The sequence below is a fragment of the Oncorhynchus masou genome, chromosome 19 (genome assembly GCF_036934945.1).
Source record: "Oncorhynchus masou masou isolate Uvic2021 chromosome 19, UVic_Omas_1.1, whole genome shotgun sequence".
NCBI classification, from domain to species: Eukaryota; Metazoa; Chordata; class Actinopteri; order Salmoniformes; family Salmonidae; genus Oncorhynchus; species Oncorhynchus masou.
This window is the reverse complement of record NC_088230.1, coordinates 19,154,866-19,167,185: the sequence shown is the minus strand read 5'-3', so window position 1 is coordinate 19,167,185 and position 12,320 is coordinate 19,154,866. Positions and strand designations below refer to the sequence as shown.

The window sequence follows — 12,320 nt, the reverse complement described above, 5'->3', positions numbered from 1 at the left end:
GATTCAGATGATGAACTCTATAAATAGACTAGATACAAATATGAACTGAATGAAAACGTGTAGTCCAATTCCCGAAATTCTTCAACAGTTATTGTTCTCGCAACTATATTTTACAAAGGTAATGTAATTTGCCCGTCACGTACGCCATCTCTTGACTGATATTGGTACAGCAAATGTGTAAACGTTATGAGAAGAGGAAAACTTCCGAAAAACCACCAGCAGGCGGCGGTAAATTTTAAAATTCCAAATCAAATGTATTTATAAAACCATTTTTACATCAACAGATGTCACAAAGTGCTTATGCAGAAACCCAGCCTAAAACCCCAAAAAGCAAGCAATGCAGATGTAGAAGCACGGTGGCTAGGATAAACTCCCTAGAGAGGCAGGAGCATAGGAAGAAACATACAGAGGAACCAGGCTTTGAGGGAATCATTTAATTTGATGGTCTTCTAGACTACTACATTCCTGTAAGACAACCAATAAAATCAATTGATCCTCTGTGACTTGTATCTCTCTAATAGACACGTTTAGTTTGTGAAATGTGACTTTTTTGATACATGATAGAGAAGGTCTAGCTATTCTCATGTGTAAACTGTACGTGGTTAAAAGTAGCTTCTTTAGTTTTCTGTCCAGAGCAAAGCCCGCCCTTTCAAAGGGGTTCTGACTTTTCATTGGCTTTAAACTCGGAGAGTACACCCTTTTCTTGGAAGACTGGCCAATGAGGGATCAGGATTCAGCCACCACCTCTCCAAAACCTGCTTCGCTTATCGCACGACCAATAGGAGGTGTTTAGAGGCGGGGTAAAAGGACTCTCACAATCACGGTTTAGCGTAGGTAAACAGTGTTTACCTCATGGTGGAAGACAAGACACACTGTTTAGGCCTTTGGGGGACGAGGTAGCATTGACAAGACAACCAGACATTCACAATTACTGGGGGTAAGTGTATTATTTTCCATATTACAAGTAGAAAAATGGAATAAATACGTATTAATTTGACAATTTGGACATTGCAGCATTGGCGAAAAAAACACATCTAATCTGCCTTGAAACGTGACCTAATTCTCAACTCCACGATATTTAGCTATTGTAACTAGCTACATCACGTCCGAGTTCAGAATAGCTGGCCAATGTTATCAGAATAGCTTTATAGTTTATCCTAATGTCGGTGAACACAAACAGCCTAACGTTAGATAGTTTACTTACGTCGTGCCGAAATATGTTATGCAAGTCTTTGACGAAATCCAAACATTTTTACTGGCCACTTCACCTGCTTAGTCGATGTTGTTGTTTGCCTGTTTGTCTAGACTCAGTCATGATGCACAGTGGAAGTAATACAACATGTAACTAACTGGCATCAAACTTTCATGTGCGCCAGAAAGCAAGCGCCCAGTTAAGGTCGGAATCTTCTGGCTAATGCATTCTCTGCTAGTTGGTGTGACATTTGGCCAACAGTAGGTCATTTGTGCACATTTTCCTGCATGCATTTCAATCAGCTTGTAGACGTGAATGACAACTGTGTTTTGAAGCAGTCCATTTCCATAATAGGCAGAGTAATCGCACCTTGACAACTGTTCAGTCGTGTGGTCAGGTGCCACAAAAAAAGACTTAGGACAATTACAATTGGCTCAGAACCAGGCAGCACGGCTGGAGAGATTGACTTCATCACTACTTTCGTTTATGACATATTGAATGCACCAAGCTGTCCGTCTAAACTGCTGGCACACAGCTCAGACACCCATATATACCCCACAAGACATGTCACAACATTACATTTACATTTAAGTCATTTAGCAGACGCTCTTATCCAGAGCGACTTACAAATTGGACACGAGGTCTATTCACAGTCCCCAAGTCCAGAACAGACACACAGTACTACATAGAGCCATGAATACATGGAACTCTATTCCACATCAAGTAACTGATGCAAGCAGTAAAATTAGATTTAAAAAAAACAGATAAGAAAGAACTTAGGGAACAGCAGGGAATGTGAAGCAACACAAACATTGGCACAGGCACACACACGATAACATACGTACACATGGATTTAGTACTGTAGATATGTGGTTGTGGTGGAGTAGGGGCCTGAGGGCACACAATGTGTTGTGAAATCTGTGAATGCAATGTTTTTAAAATTGTATAAACTGCCTTAATTGTGCTGGACCACAGGAAGAGTAGCTGCTCCTTTGGCTAATGGGGATCCAAAATAAATACAAATCATGAGCATTACGAAGAATCATCTACGCTATATTGGTAGTTTTGCTTGAAGGACAAAGCTCTGTCAATGGTCACAAAGGCCAGGGCTAGAAGAGGAGCTCAGCTGGCCCATAAACAACATTCTGTACCAGTGTCAGTCGTGCCACATGTAGACTACAGGCCTGGTGGAGGACTACCTACCAGTATGTGTCTGCAAATAGGCTACATTAAATGTGTATGCATTATTAAAATACTAATTAAATTGTACAGTACAAGCTTTGACTGTCATATTGTAAAGCAGATAGTTTGCGTGATTGGGTTGTTAACCAACTGCATTGCCTTCTTTTCATGGTTTGTAACTTTAAATTCTGGATTTAATAGCTGTCTCGTATTGTAATCAATGGTTGCTTTTATCAATGTGATCAATAGAGAAAGCAGTGGCCTACTTAATGCAATCATATCCAATCATACTGTAGTTGCAGATTAAATCTCATGTTGATTTTGGTGCAGAGGCCACCTCAAGGAGAGAGAGAGAGCTATCTTATGTTGAACATCAAGTGGCAGCTATGGTATGTGCTATAGGTCAAGGTCCATTCCAAGGTGTCATTAGATAAGATTGATGGCATGTAGGCCTCCCGAGTGGCGCAGCGGTCTAAGGCACTGCATCGCAGTGCTGGAGGCGTCACTACACACCCTGGTTCGATTCCAGGCTGTATCACAACCGGCCGGGATTGGAAGTCCCATAGGGCGGCGCACAATTGGCCCAGCATCGTTAGGGTTTGCCTGGGGAAGGCCACCATTGTAGATAAGAGTTTGTTCTTAACTGACTCTCCATGTCTGGTGAGTATGCAGCAGTATGCACCAATGTTGTGAACAGAGTGCCCCATGGTGGACGTGGAGTTACGGTATGGGCAACCATACTCAACGGACAACAGACACAATTGCATTTTATCGATGGCAATTTGAATGCACAGAGCTCATTGTATTTGGCTGCTCTTCATAATCACTTTTTCACCCTGGTTTCCGCTATCTGATATGTCCTGTTGTTTACACTCACACTCAAGTAGCCTATCTATCTCATGAGGAGAGGTCATTGTTGCCGTGCAGAGCTAGGCACGTGGGCTCTTAGACTGGCAGGAACAGTAGGAAAATTGTGGTGATATATTGGATAGTAGTGTAGGTGAATGTAAACAGCACAAATGTGGAAGATAACAATTTCCACTGCTAAAAATATTATCTTCAGTTAGACAAGCTGTTCCTCTTTATCAAATGGGAACTTGCACAATTCAGTCTTTTATTACATAATTAACTGTAGCTTGGCAATATCCTTATGTTTTGCAACAGATTGACACAAACACATTCCTTCTCTGAATAGCAACGTGCATGTGAACCAGGCTCTGACCTACAGACTGCTTTCAATGAATTGTCTTACAAAAGCATTAATTGACCTCAGGAATAAGCCACTCAACAGTCCTTTGCTATTCTTTTTAATTAGACCGCTGGTTGATACAGTCCCAAAATGTTTTGCATGTCAGCAGTCAAGTTTTCAAGCTATATGTTGCATTCCAAAAAACTGGGAACTCGGAAATCTCAGACTTCAAATCTCAGACTTCAGTGCATTCAAGACAACTGGGAACTCTGGGAATAAAAAGGTGCTCTGACTGAGAAAAATGGTTTTGAACGGAGAACCAACTTTCCCCCTTTTGACTTGAGCAACAATGCATCCTATTGGTCCAAAAGCCGTTTGTGTTGAGGTTTGGCATCACCCATACAGCTGTAAAAAAAATAGGCCTACTGAATAACTAGGCTAAATCATAAAGCAGTGGAATGCTATGGCACTCCCACATGCCTAGCCTAAACAGGTTCATTGTGAGTTGAACTGCCAAGGTACAGAAAGGTGTTTCCTCCTACTCCCTTCGAATCACCCTCAGCGGGTTGGGAACAACCGGATGCATCTGGTTTTCAAGGGAAATTGACACAACTAAAGCTTCTGGACGTTAACAAGGCGACACTCCACAGCATTTCACTTGCATTTGTGAATAATAATAGTATTGTAGTATCACATTTTATAGTAAAATAAATGCTGCAGTTTAAGTATTTCTGCCGTTTTGTTTCATAGCTGGTCAATTATTTGCACAAAGTCAAAACTATGAATCCTATATAGCCTACTCCTCTTCGTGCTGCAACACCGCCTGGCTGGGGCTGTGCGCAAGTGAAGAGCTGCTCACATAAGTTTATTTTAATTTACTTGAACTGTTTCTTGACTATTTGCATTGTTATGTTCAAGTTAGGTTGTTTGTCTATTTGAGTTTCAACTGCTAGGGAAGAGAAGACAACGCTTCTACTAGTCAGACTCAATCTCACAGGCACAAACATGTCGTGTCGCGCTACCCTCCTGCCCTTAAATATCTGGGAAATGTTGGTTAAAAGACACACACAAATTAATTTAAACAATATACCAAGTTACTAGTAATATATGAATTGTTTTAAAAACATTACAAAGCATGCTCATATGTTTTTGTGTATTATGTTGGTGTAATTTTAGCAGGGAAAAATATATATATTGTTTAATCTACCTGCCACAGTGGCTGGTGGACCAAAAAGTAAATGTTATGCCCTGCTCCCTTTGTACTCTACCACAGCAGCTCACACTAGCTTTACACCTCACTATCCCTGAGTCAGATTATTTACTGCAAACCTACTTGTAGTTACACTGCATACAACCTCTGCTTTTTATATCGAGCTGGTGTCACAGCAGCTCACACTAGTTTTACACCTCACTGTCCCTGAGTCAGATTATTTACTGCAAACCTACTTGTAGTTACACTGCATACAACCAATTTTTATATCTATCTGGTGTCACATAATAAGTCTTGAGATTTGGATGAAAGTGCTGGAGCTGCTCTCTCTCTGCCAAACTCCAGGAGTAGGTCTTAAATCAGACTTGAAAGCGCCTGTCACTTCACTGGCATGGGTGCATCTCACTGGAACTCATAAGGAACTCATGGCTCAGTCATGGTTCCTATTACTGTATCTGATCTCAAAAGGTAGCCTCACTGTGGAGAACCAGAGATACAGAACACAGTTAATGCAACCCAGACTAGACTTGTACTTATTGAGTTAGGAGAAGGGTGTGCCAATCACGTGCATACTAAACAAGCCTCACATGCACTGCAGTCGTCTCAAATCATCCCCACATCCTCTAAGCACGTGCGGTCGCACACACACACACACATTACATGCCTGTGCATTGTAATTCTACACTTTCCTCCATTTTGTTGTTTTATTCGTCATGTACAGATGTGAGAGTCGGGGTCAGGTCTGAGCAGCAAAAGGTAGGATTATTTTAGTGCCAGCCAGAAAGTAATTTTGGGAGATTTTATCTGGAGCAGAGCAGCCTGTGTTAGAGGTCGACCGATTTGATTGGCATGGCCGGTTAATTAGGGCCGATTTCAAGTTTTTCATAACAATCGGTAATCGTCATTTTTGGATACCGATTATGGCCGGTTACATTGCATTCTACGAGGAAACTGCGTAGCAGGCTGACCACCTGTTACGCGAGTGCAGTAAGGAGCCAAGGTAAGTTGCTCGCAAGCATTAAACTTATAAAAAACAATACATTTTCACAATCACTAGTTAACTACACATGGTTGATTGATGATATTACTAGGTTAACTAGCTTGTCCTGCGTTGGATATAATCAATGCGGTGCCTGTTAATTTACCATAGAATCAAAACCTTCTAAGCCAATCGGGTGACGAATTAACAAAAGCACAATCGTTGCACGAATGTACCTAACCATAAACATCAATGCCTTTCTTAAAATCAATACACAGAAGTATATATTTTTTAAACCTGCATATTTGGTTCAAAGAAATTAATGTTTGCAGGCAATATTAACGAGGCAAATTGTGTCACTTCTCTTGTGTTCATTGCACGCAGAGTCAGGGTATATGCAACAGTTTGGGCCACCTGGCTCATAGCAAACGAATTTGCCAGAATTTTACGTAATTATGACATAATATTGAAGGTTGTGCAATGTAACAGCAATATTTAGACTTAGGGTTGCCAGCAGCTCTCAGCAATGCTTAAGGCACAGCGCTGTTTATGACTTCAAGCCTATCAACTCCTGAGATTAGGCTGGCAGTACTAAAGTGCCTATTAGAACATCCAATAGTCAAAGGTATATGAAATACAAATGGTATAGAGAGAAATAGTCGATAATTCCAATAACTACAACCTAAAACATCTTAACTGGGAATATTGAAGAACTGGGAATATTGAACCACCAGCTTTCATATGTTCTGAGCAAGGAACTTAAACGGTAGCTTTTTTACATGGTACATATTGCGCTTTTACTTTCTTCTTTAAACCAAATTGAGCATGTTTCATTATTTATTTGAGAATAAATAGATTTTATTTATGTATTATATTGAAATAATTGTTCATTCAGTATTGTTGTAATTGTCATTATTACAAATATTAAATACACACACACAAAGTTGAAGTCGGAAGTTTACGTACACCTTAGCCAATTCCTGACATTTAATCCTAGTCAACATTCTCTGTTTTAGGTCAGTTTGGCTCACCACTTTATTTTAAGAATGTGAAATGTCAGAATAATAGTGTAGAGAATGATTTATTTCAGCTTGTATTTCTTTCATCACATTCCCAGTGGGTCAGAAGTTTACATACACTCAATTAGTATTTAGTAGCATTGCCTTTAAATAGTTTAACTTGGGTCAAATGTTTTGGGTAGCCTTCCACAAGCTTCCCACAATGAGTTCGGTGAATTTTGGCCCATTCCTTCTGACAGAGCTGGTGTAACTGAGTCAGGTTTGTAGGCCTCCTTGCACACACTTTTTCATTTCTGCCCACATTGTCGATAGGATTGAGGTCAGGGCTTTGTGATGGCCACTCCAATACCCTGATTTTGTCTTTAAGCCACAACTCTGGGAGTATGCCTGTGGTCATTGTCCATTTGGAAGACCCATTTGCAACCAAGCTTTAACTTCCTGACTGATGTCTTGAGATGTTGCTTCAATATATCCACATTTTCCTCTCTCATGATGCCATCTATTTTGTGAAGTGCATCAGTCCCTCCTGCAGCAAAGCACCCCCACAACATGATGCTGCCACCCCGTGCTTCACGGTTGGGATGGTATTATTCGGCTTGCAAGCCTCCCCCTTTTTCCTCCAAACATAACGATGGTCATTATGGACAAACAGTTCTATTTTTGTTTCATCAGACCAGAGGACATTTCTCCAAAAAGTACAATGTCCCCATGTGCAGTTGCAAACTGTAGTCTGGCTTTAAAAAAAATTGATGGCGGTTTTGGAGAAGTGGCTTCTTCCTTGCTGAGCGGCCTTTCGGGTTATGTTGATATAGGACTCGTTTTTACTGTGGATATAGATACTTTTCTACTTGTTTCCTTCAGCATCTTCACAAGGTCCTTTACTGTTGTTCTTGGATTGATTTGCACTTTTCGCACCAAAATATGTTCATCTCTAGGAGACAACGCGTCTCCTTCCTGAGTGGTATGACGGCAGCGTGGTCCCATGGTGTTTATACTTGTGTACTATTGTTTGTACAGATGAACGCGGTACCTTCAGGCGTTTGGAAATTGCTCCCAATGATGATCCAGACTTGGGGAGGTCTACAGTTTTTTTCTGAGGTTTTGGCTGATTTCTTTAGATTTTACCATGATGTCAAGCAAAGATGCACTGAGTTTGAAGATAGTCCTTGAAATACATCCACAGGTACACCTCCAATTGACTCAAACTTCTGATAAATGATGAAAATTAGCCTGAAGTCACACAATTTTCTGGAATTTTCCAAGCTGTTTAATGGCACAGTCAACTTAATGTATGTAAACGTCTGACCCACTGTAATTGTGATCCAGTGAAATAATCTGTCTCTAAATAATTGTTGGAAAAATTACTTGTCATGCACAAAGTAGATGTCCTAACCAACTTACCAAAGCCTGTAGATTGTTAACAAGACATTTGTGGAGTGGTTTAAAAACGAGTTTTAATGACTCCAATCTAAGTGTATGTGAACGTCCGACTTCAACTGTATATATAACAATCGTCTGATTTAAAAAATAATCTGTATCAGCTTTTTTTGGTCCTCCAATAATCGGTATTGGTGTTGAAAAATCATAATCGGTCACCCTCTAATGGGTGGTTTGTGTGATTTTGAGTATAGGGGAAGTCTGTCTGGCTAGTGTGCAGTAGATACTCTGTTGCCAAATGAATGATGCCAAGTTATGGTGGTGACCTTGTTTCCAGATTTAAAATCTCGGCGTGAGGGCGTCCTTGAAATGAAATTGTATACAGTGCCTTTAGAAAGTATTCACACCACTTTACCGTTTCTTCATTTTCTTTGTCTTACAACCAGAATTGAAAATTTTCTTAAATTGAGATGTTTTTTTGTCACTGGCCTACACACAATGCCCCATAATGTCAAAGTTAAATAATGATTTACATTTTTTTTATTTTTTGATACAAATAAATGAAAAATGAAAATCTGTATAATACCCCTTTGTTATGGCAAGCATAAATAGGTTCAGGAGTAACATTTGTTTATGAAGTCACATAATAAGTTGTATGGACTCACTCTGTGTGCAATAAGTGTTTAACATGATTTAGTGTAGTGACTACCTCATCTCTGTACCCCACACATACAATTATCGTTATGGTCCCTCAGTCACATTTAAAACACAGATTAAACCACAAAGACCAGGGAGGTTATTAATTACACTTTGGATGGTGTATCAATACACCCAGTCACTACAAAGATACAGGTGTCCTTCCTAACTCTGTTGCCGGAGAGGAAGGAAACCACTCAGGGTTTTCACCATGAGGCCCTAACCCAATTAACAGAGTGAAAAGAACGAAGCCTGTACAAAAATATTCCAAAACATGCCTTCTTTTTGCAACAGGAACTGAGTACCACTCTCTATTTTCAAGCATTGTGGTGGTGGCACCATGTTATGGGTATGCTTGTCATTAAGGATGGAGGAGTTTCAGGTTAAAAAAAATGAGTTGAGTGGCGATATGCTCCCAGTGTTTGCTTTCCACCAGACACTGGGAGATTAATTCAATAACCTACAACACAAGGCCAAATCTACACTGAAGTTGCTTACCAGGAAGATGGTGAATGTTCCTGAGAGGCCGAGATACACTTTTGACTTAAATCTACTTGAAAATCTATAGCAAGACCTGAAAATGGTCGTCTAGCTTTTTAGTGATAGGGGACAGTATTAGGAAATTTGGATGAATGACGTGCCCAAAGTAAACTTCCTGTTACTCAGGCCCAGAAGCTAGGATATGCATATACTTGGTAGCATTGGATAGAAAACACTCTGAAGTTTCTAATGTTAAAATAATGGGAGTATAACAGAACTGATATGGCAGGCGAAAAAAACAAGGAAAATCCATCCAGGAAGTGGGATTTTTTTTTATGTAAGTGGTTTTCCATTGAATGCCTGTTGATGGTGTAATGGGTTAGGGCCCAGATTGCAGTTCCTATGGCTTTCACTAGATGTCAACAGTCTTCAGACATGGTTTCAAGCTTGTTTTCTGAAAATCGATGAAGAAAAATACCTTTTGGTCAGAGGACTTGGGAATCATGCAGTACTGGTTTGCGCACGTGACTGTGTGTGCACCTTTCATTCATTTTCCTTTCTATTGAATACGCTATTGTCCGGTTTAAATATTATCGATTATTTAGATAACTAATCCTCAGGGTGTCGATTATAAACATCGTTTTACATGTTTCGACAAACTTTACCGGTACTATTAGGCTGTATTTGTCTGCATGTTTTGACCGCCTTTGAGCCAGTGGATTACTGAACAAAACGAGCCAACAAAACTGAGTTTTTGGGATATAAAGAAGGACTTTATCAAACAATAGGACTATTTGTTATGTAGCTGGGACCTTTGTGATTGCAACCAGAGGAAGATTTTCAAAGGTAAGTGATTTATTTTACTGCTATTTCTGACTTTCGCGACTCCTCTGCTTGGTTGGACAATGTTTGTATGCTTTTGTGTGCAGGGCGCAAGTCCTCAGATAATCGCATGTTATGCTTCGCCATAAAGCCTTTTTGAAATCTGACAAAGCAGCTGGATTAACAAGAAGTTAATCTTTTAAGCAATGTATAACACTTGTATTTTCATGAATGTTTATTATGACTATTTCTGTCATTTGAATTTGTCGCTCTGCAATTTCACCGGATGTTGTCGAGGTGGGTCGCTAGCGGCACGCCTTTGCCAAAGAGGCTAGCTATGATCAACGACCAATTTGACAGCGGTTGAAACATTTTTGAAAAGAATAATGGGCAAATGTTGCACAATGCAGGTGTGGCAAGCTGTTAGACATCTAGAAAACTCAACTGTACTCGCTGCCAAAGGTGCTTCTATAAAGTATTGGTGTGTGTGTGTGTAAACAGATCTCATTTTTCATTTTCAATAAATTTGCTAAAACAACACCCAGACAGTCCTAGCAAAATGATTTCTTGAGAAATTTCTCTTTGCTAATGTAGCAGATCTTATCGTACTTCGTACCTCTCTTGCATTGTGTTTTTAAAGAAAGGACTGTCCAGCCAGTGAGCCCAGTTGATTGGTAGTTTACTCACATTAAATGTGCAGGACAACCATCTGTTGATGGCTGTACATTCGTGAGTCGTCACTTGCATGTCAATATCAGACTGGGTATTTTGAAGTCAAACATCATAACAATGACAAAAATAGTACTAAATACAATAAACGTAATAAGTACCTGATGACAGACACAATGAAGCATGTTAATGTGCAGGACCCCCGAGTGGCACAGTGATCTAAGGCACTGCATCACCGTTCATAAGGGTCACTATAGCCCCGGGTTGGATCCTAGGCTGATTCAGAATTTGTCTGTTAGCATGGAAATAACTGAATTAGCAGGGAGCTAATGCGTGTAAAGTGTTGGTCCCATGTTTCATGAGCTGAACTAAAAGAATCCTGTGTGTGTGCGCACACACATCAGGACATGTAGATAGTGAACTAGTACACATTTTAAATATGAAAGTAGTGAACAGTATTTCGGAGTGTGACCTACCGCTTGCATGTCAAAATCAGACTGGGGAGAGTTTACATTCACGATCTCTGCCAATCAGAAAGCATGACCAATTGCATAATATCTTAATGATACAGTGCATTCGGAAAGTATCCAGACCCCTTCACTTTTTTCACATTTTGTTACGTTACAGCCTTATTCTAAAATTGATTAAATTGTTTTGTTTTCCTGAGCAGTCTACACACACACACTACCTACATAATGGAAAAGCAAAAACTGCTTTTTAGAAATGTTTGCAAATGTATAAAAAATTAACTGAAATATTACATTTACATAATTATACAAACCTTTTACACAGCTTGGCACACCTGTATTAGGGGAGTTTCTCCCATTTTCTTCTCTGCAGATCCCCTCAAGCTCTGTCAGGTTGGATGGGAAGCGTCGCTGCACAGTTATTTTCAGGTCAGGTTCAAGTCCGGGCTCTGGCTGGGCCACTCAAGGACATTCAGAGACTTGTCCCGAAGCCACTCCTGCGTTGTCTTGGCTGTGTGCTTAGGGTCGTTGTCGTGTTGGAAGGTGAACCAGTCTGAGATCCTGAGTGCTTTGGAAAAGGTTTTCATCAAGGATCTCTCCGTACTTTGCGCCCTTCATCTTTCCCTCGATCATGACTAGTCTCCCAGTCCCTGCTGCTGAAAAAAATCCCCACAGCAAGATGCTGCCACCACCATGCTTCACTGTAGGGATGGTATTGGCTAGGTGATGAGCAGTGACTGGTTTCCTCCAGACATGACGCTTGGAATTCAGGCCAAATGGTTCAAGCTTGTTTAAATCAGACCAGAGAATCTTGTTTCTCATGGTATGAGAGTCCTTTAGGTGCCCTTTTGGTCGTGCTTTTTACTGAGGAGCGGCTTCCGTCTGGCCTGATTGGTGGATTGCTGCAGAGATGGTTGTCCTTCTGGAAGGTTCTCCCATCTCCACAGAGGAACTCTGGAGCGCTTGTCAGTGTGACCATTGGGTTCTTGATATTGTCCCTGACCAAGGCCCTTCTATTGATGGCTCAGTTTGGTCGCG

General features: G+C 40.5%; 1 protein-coding gene across 3 annotated transcripts in view; it reads left to right on the top strand.

Annotated features, from left to right (window-relative positions):
- Positions 1–829: 829 nt before the first annotated feature.
- Positions 830–12,320, top strand: part of coq8aa (coenzyme Q8A, genome duplicate a) — a 29,882-nt gene continuing 18,391 nt past the window's right edge. For 2 of the 3 annotated variants that reach the window (XM_064925221.1, XM_064925220.1), the window contains exon 1: positions 830–937. The gene's annotated coding sequence lies outside the window, so the exon portion shown is untranslated. The remainder of the gene's footprint in view (positions 938–12,320) is intronic. The other variant, XM_064925219.1, reaches the window with a different exon arrangement.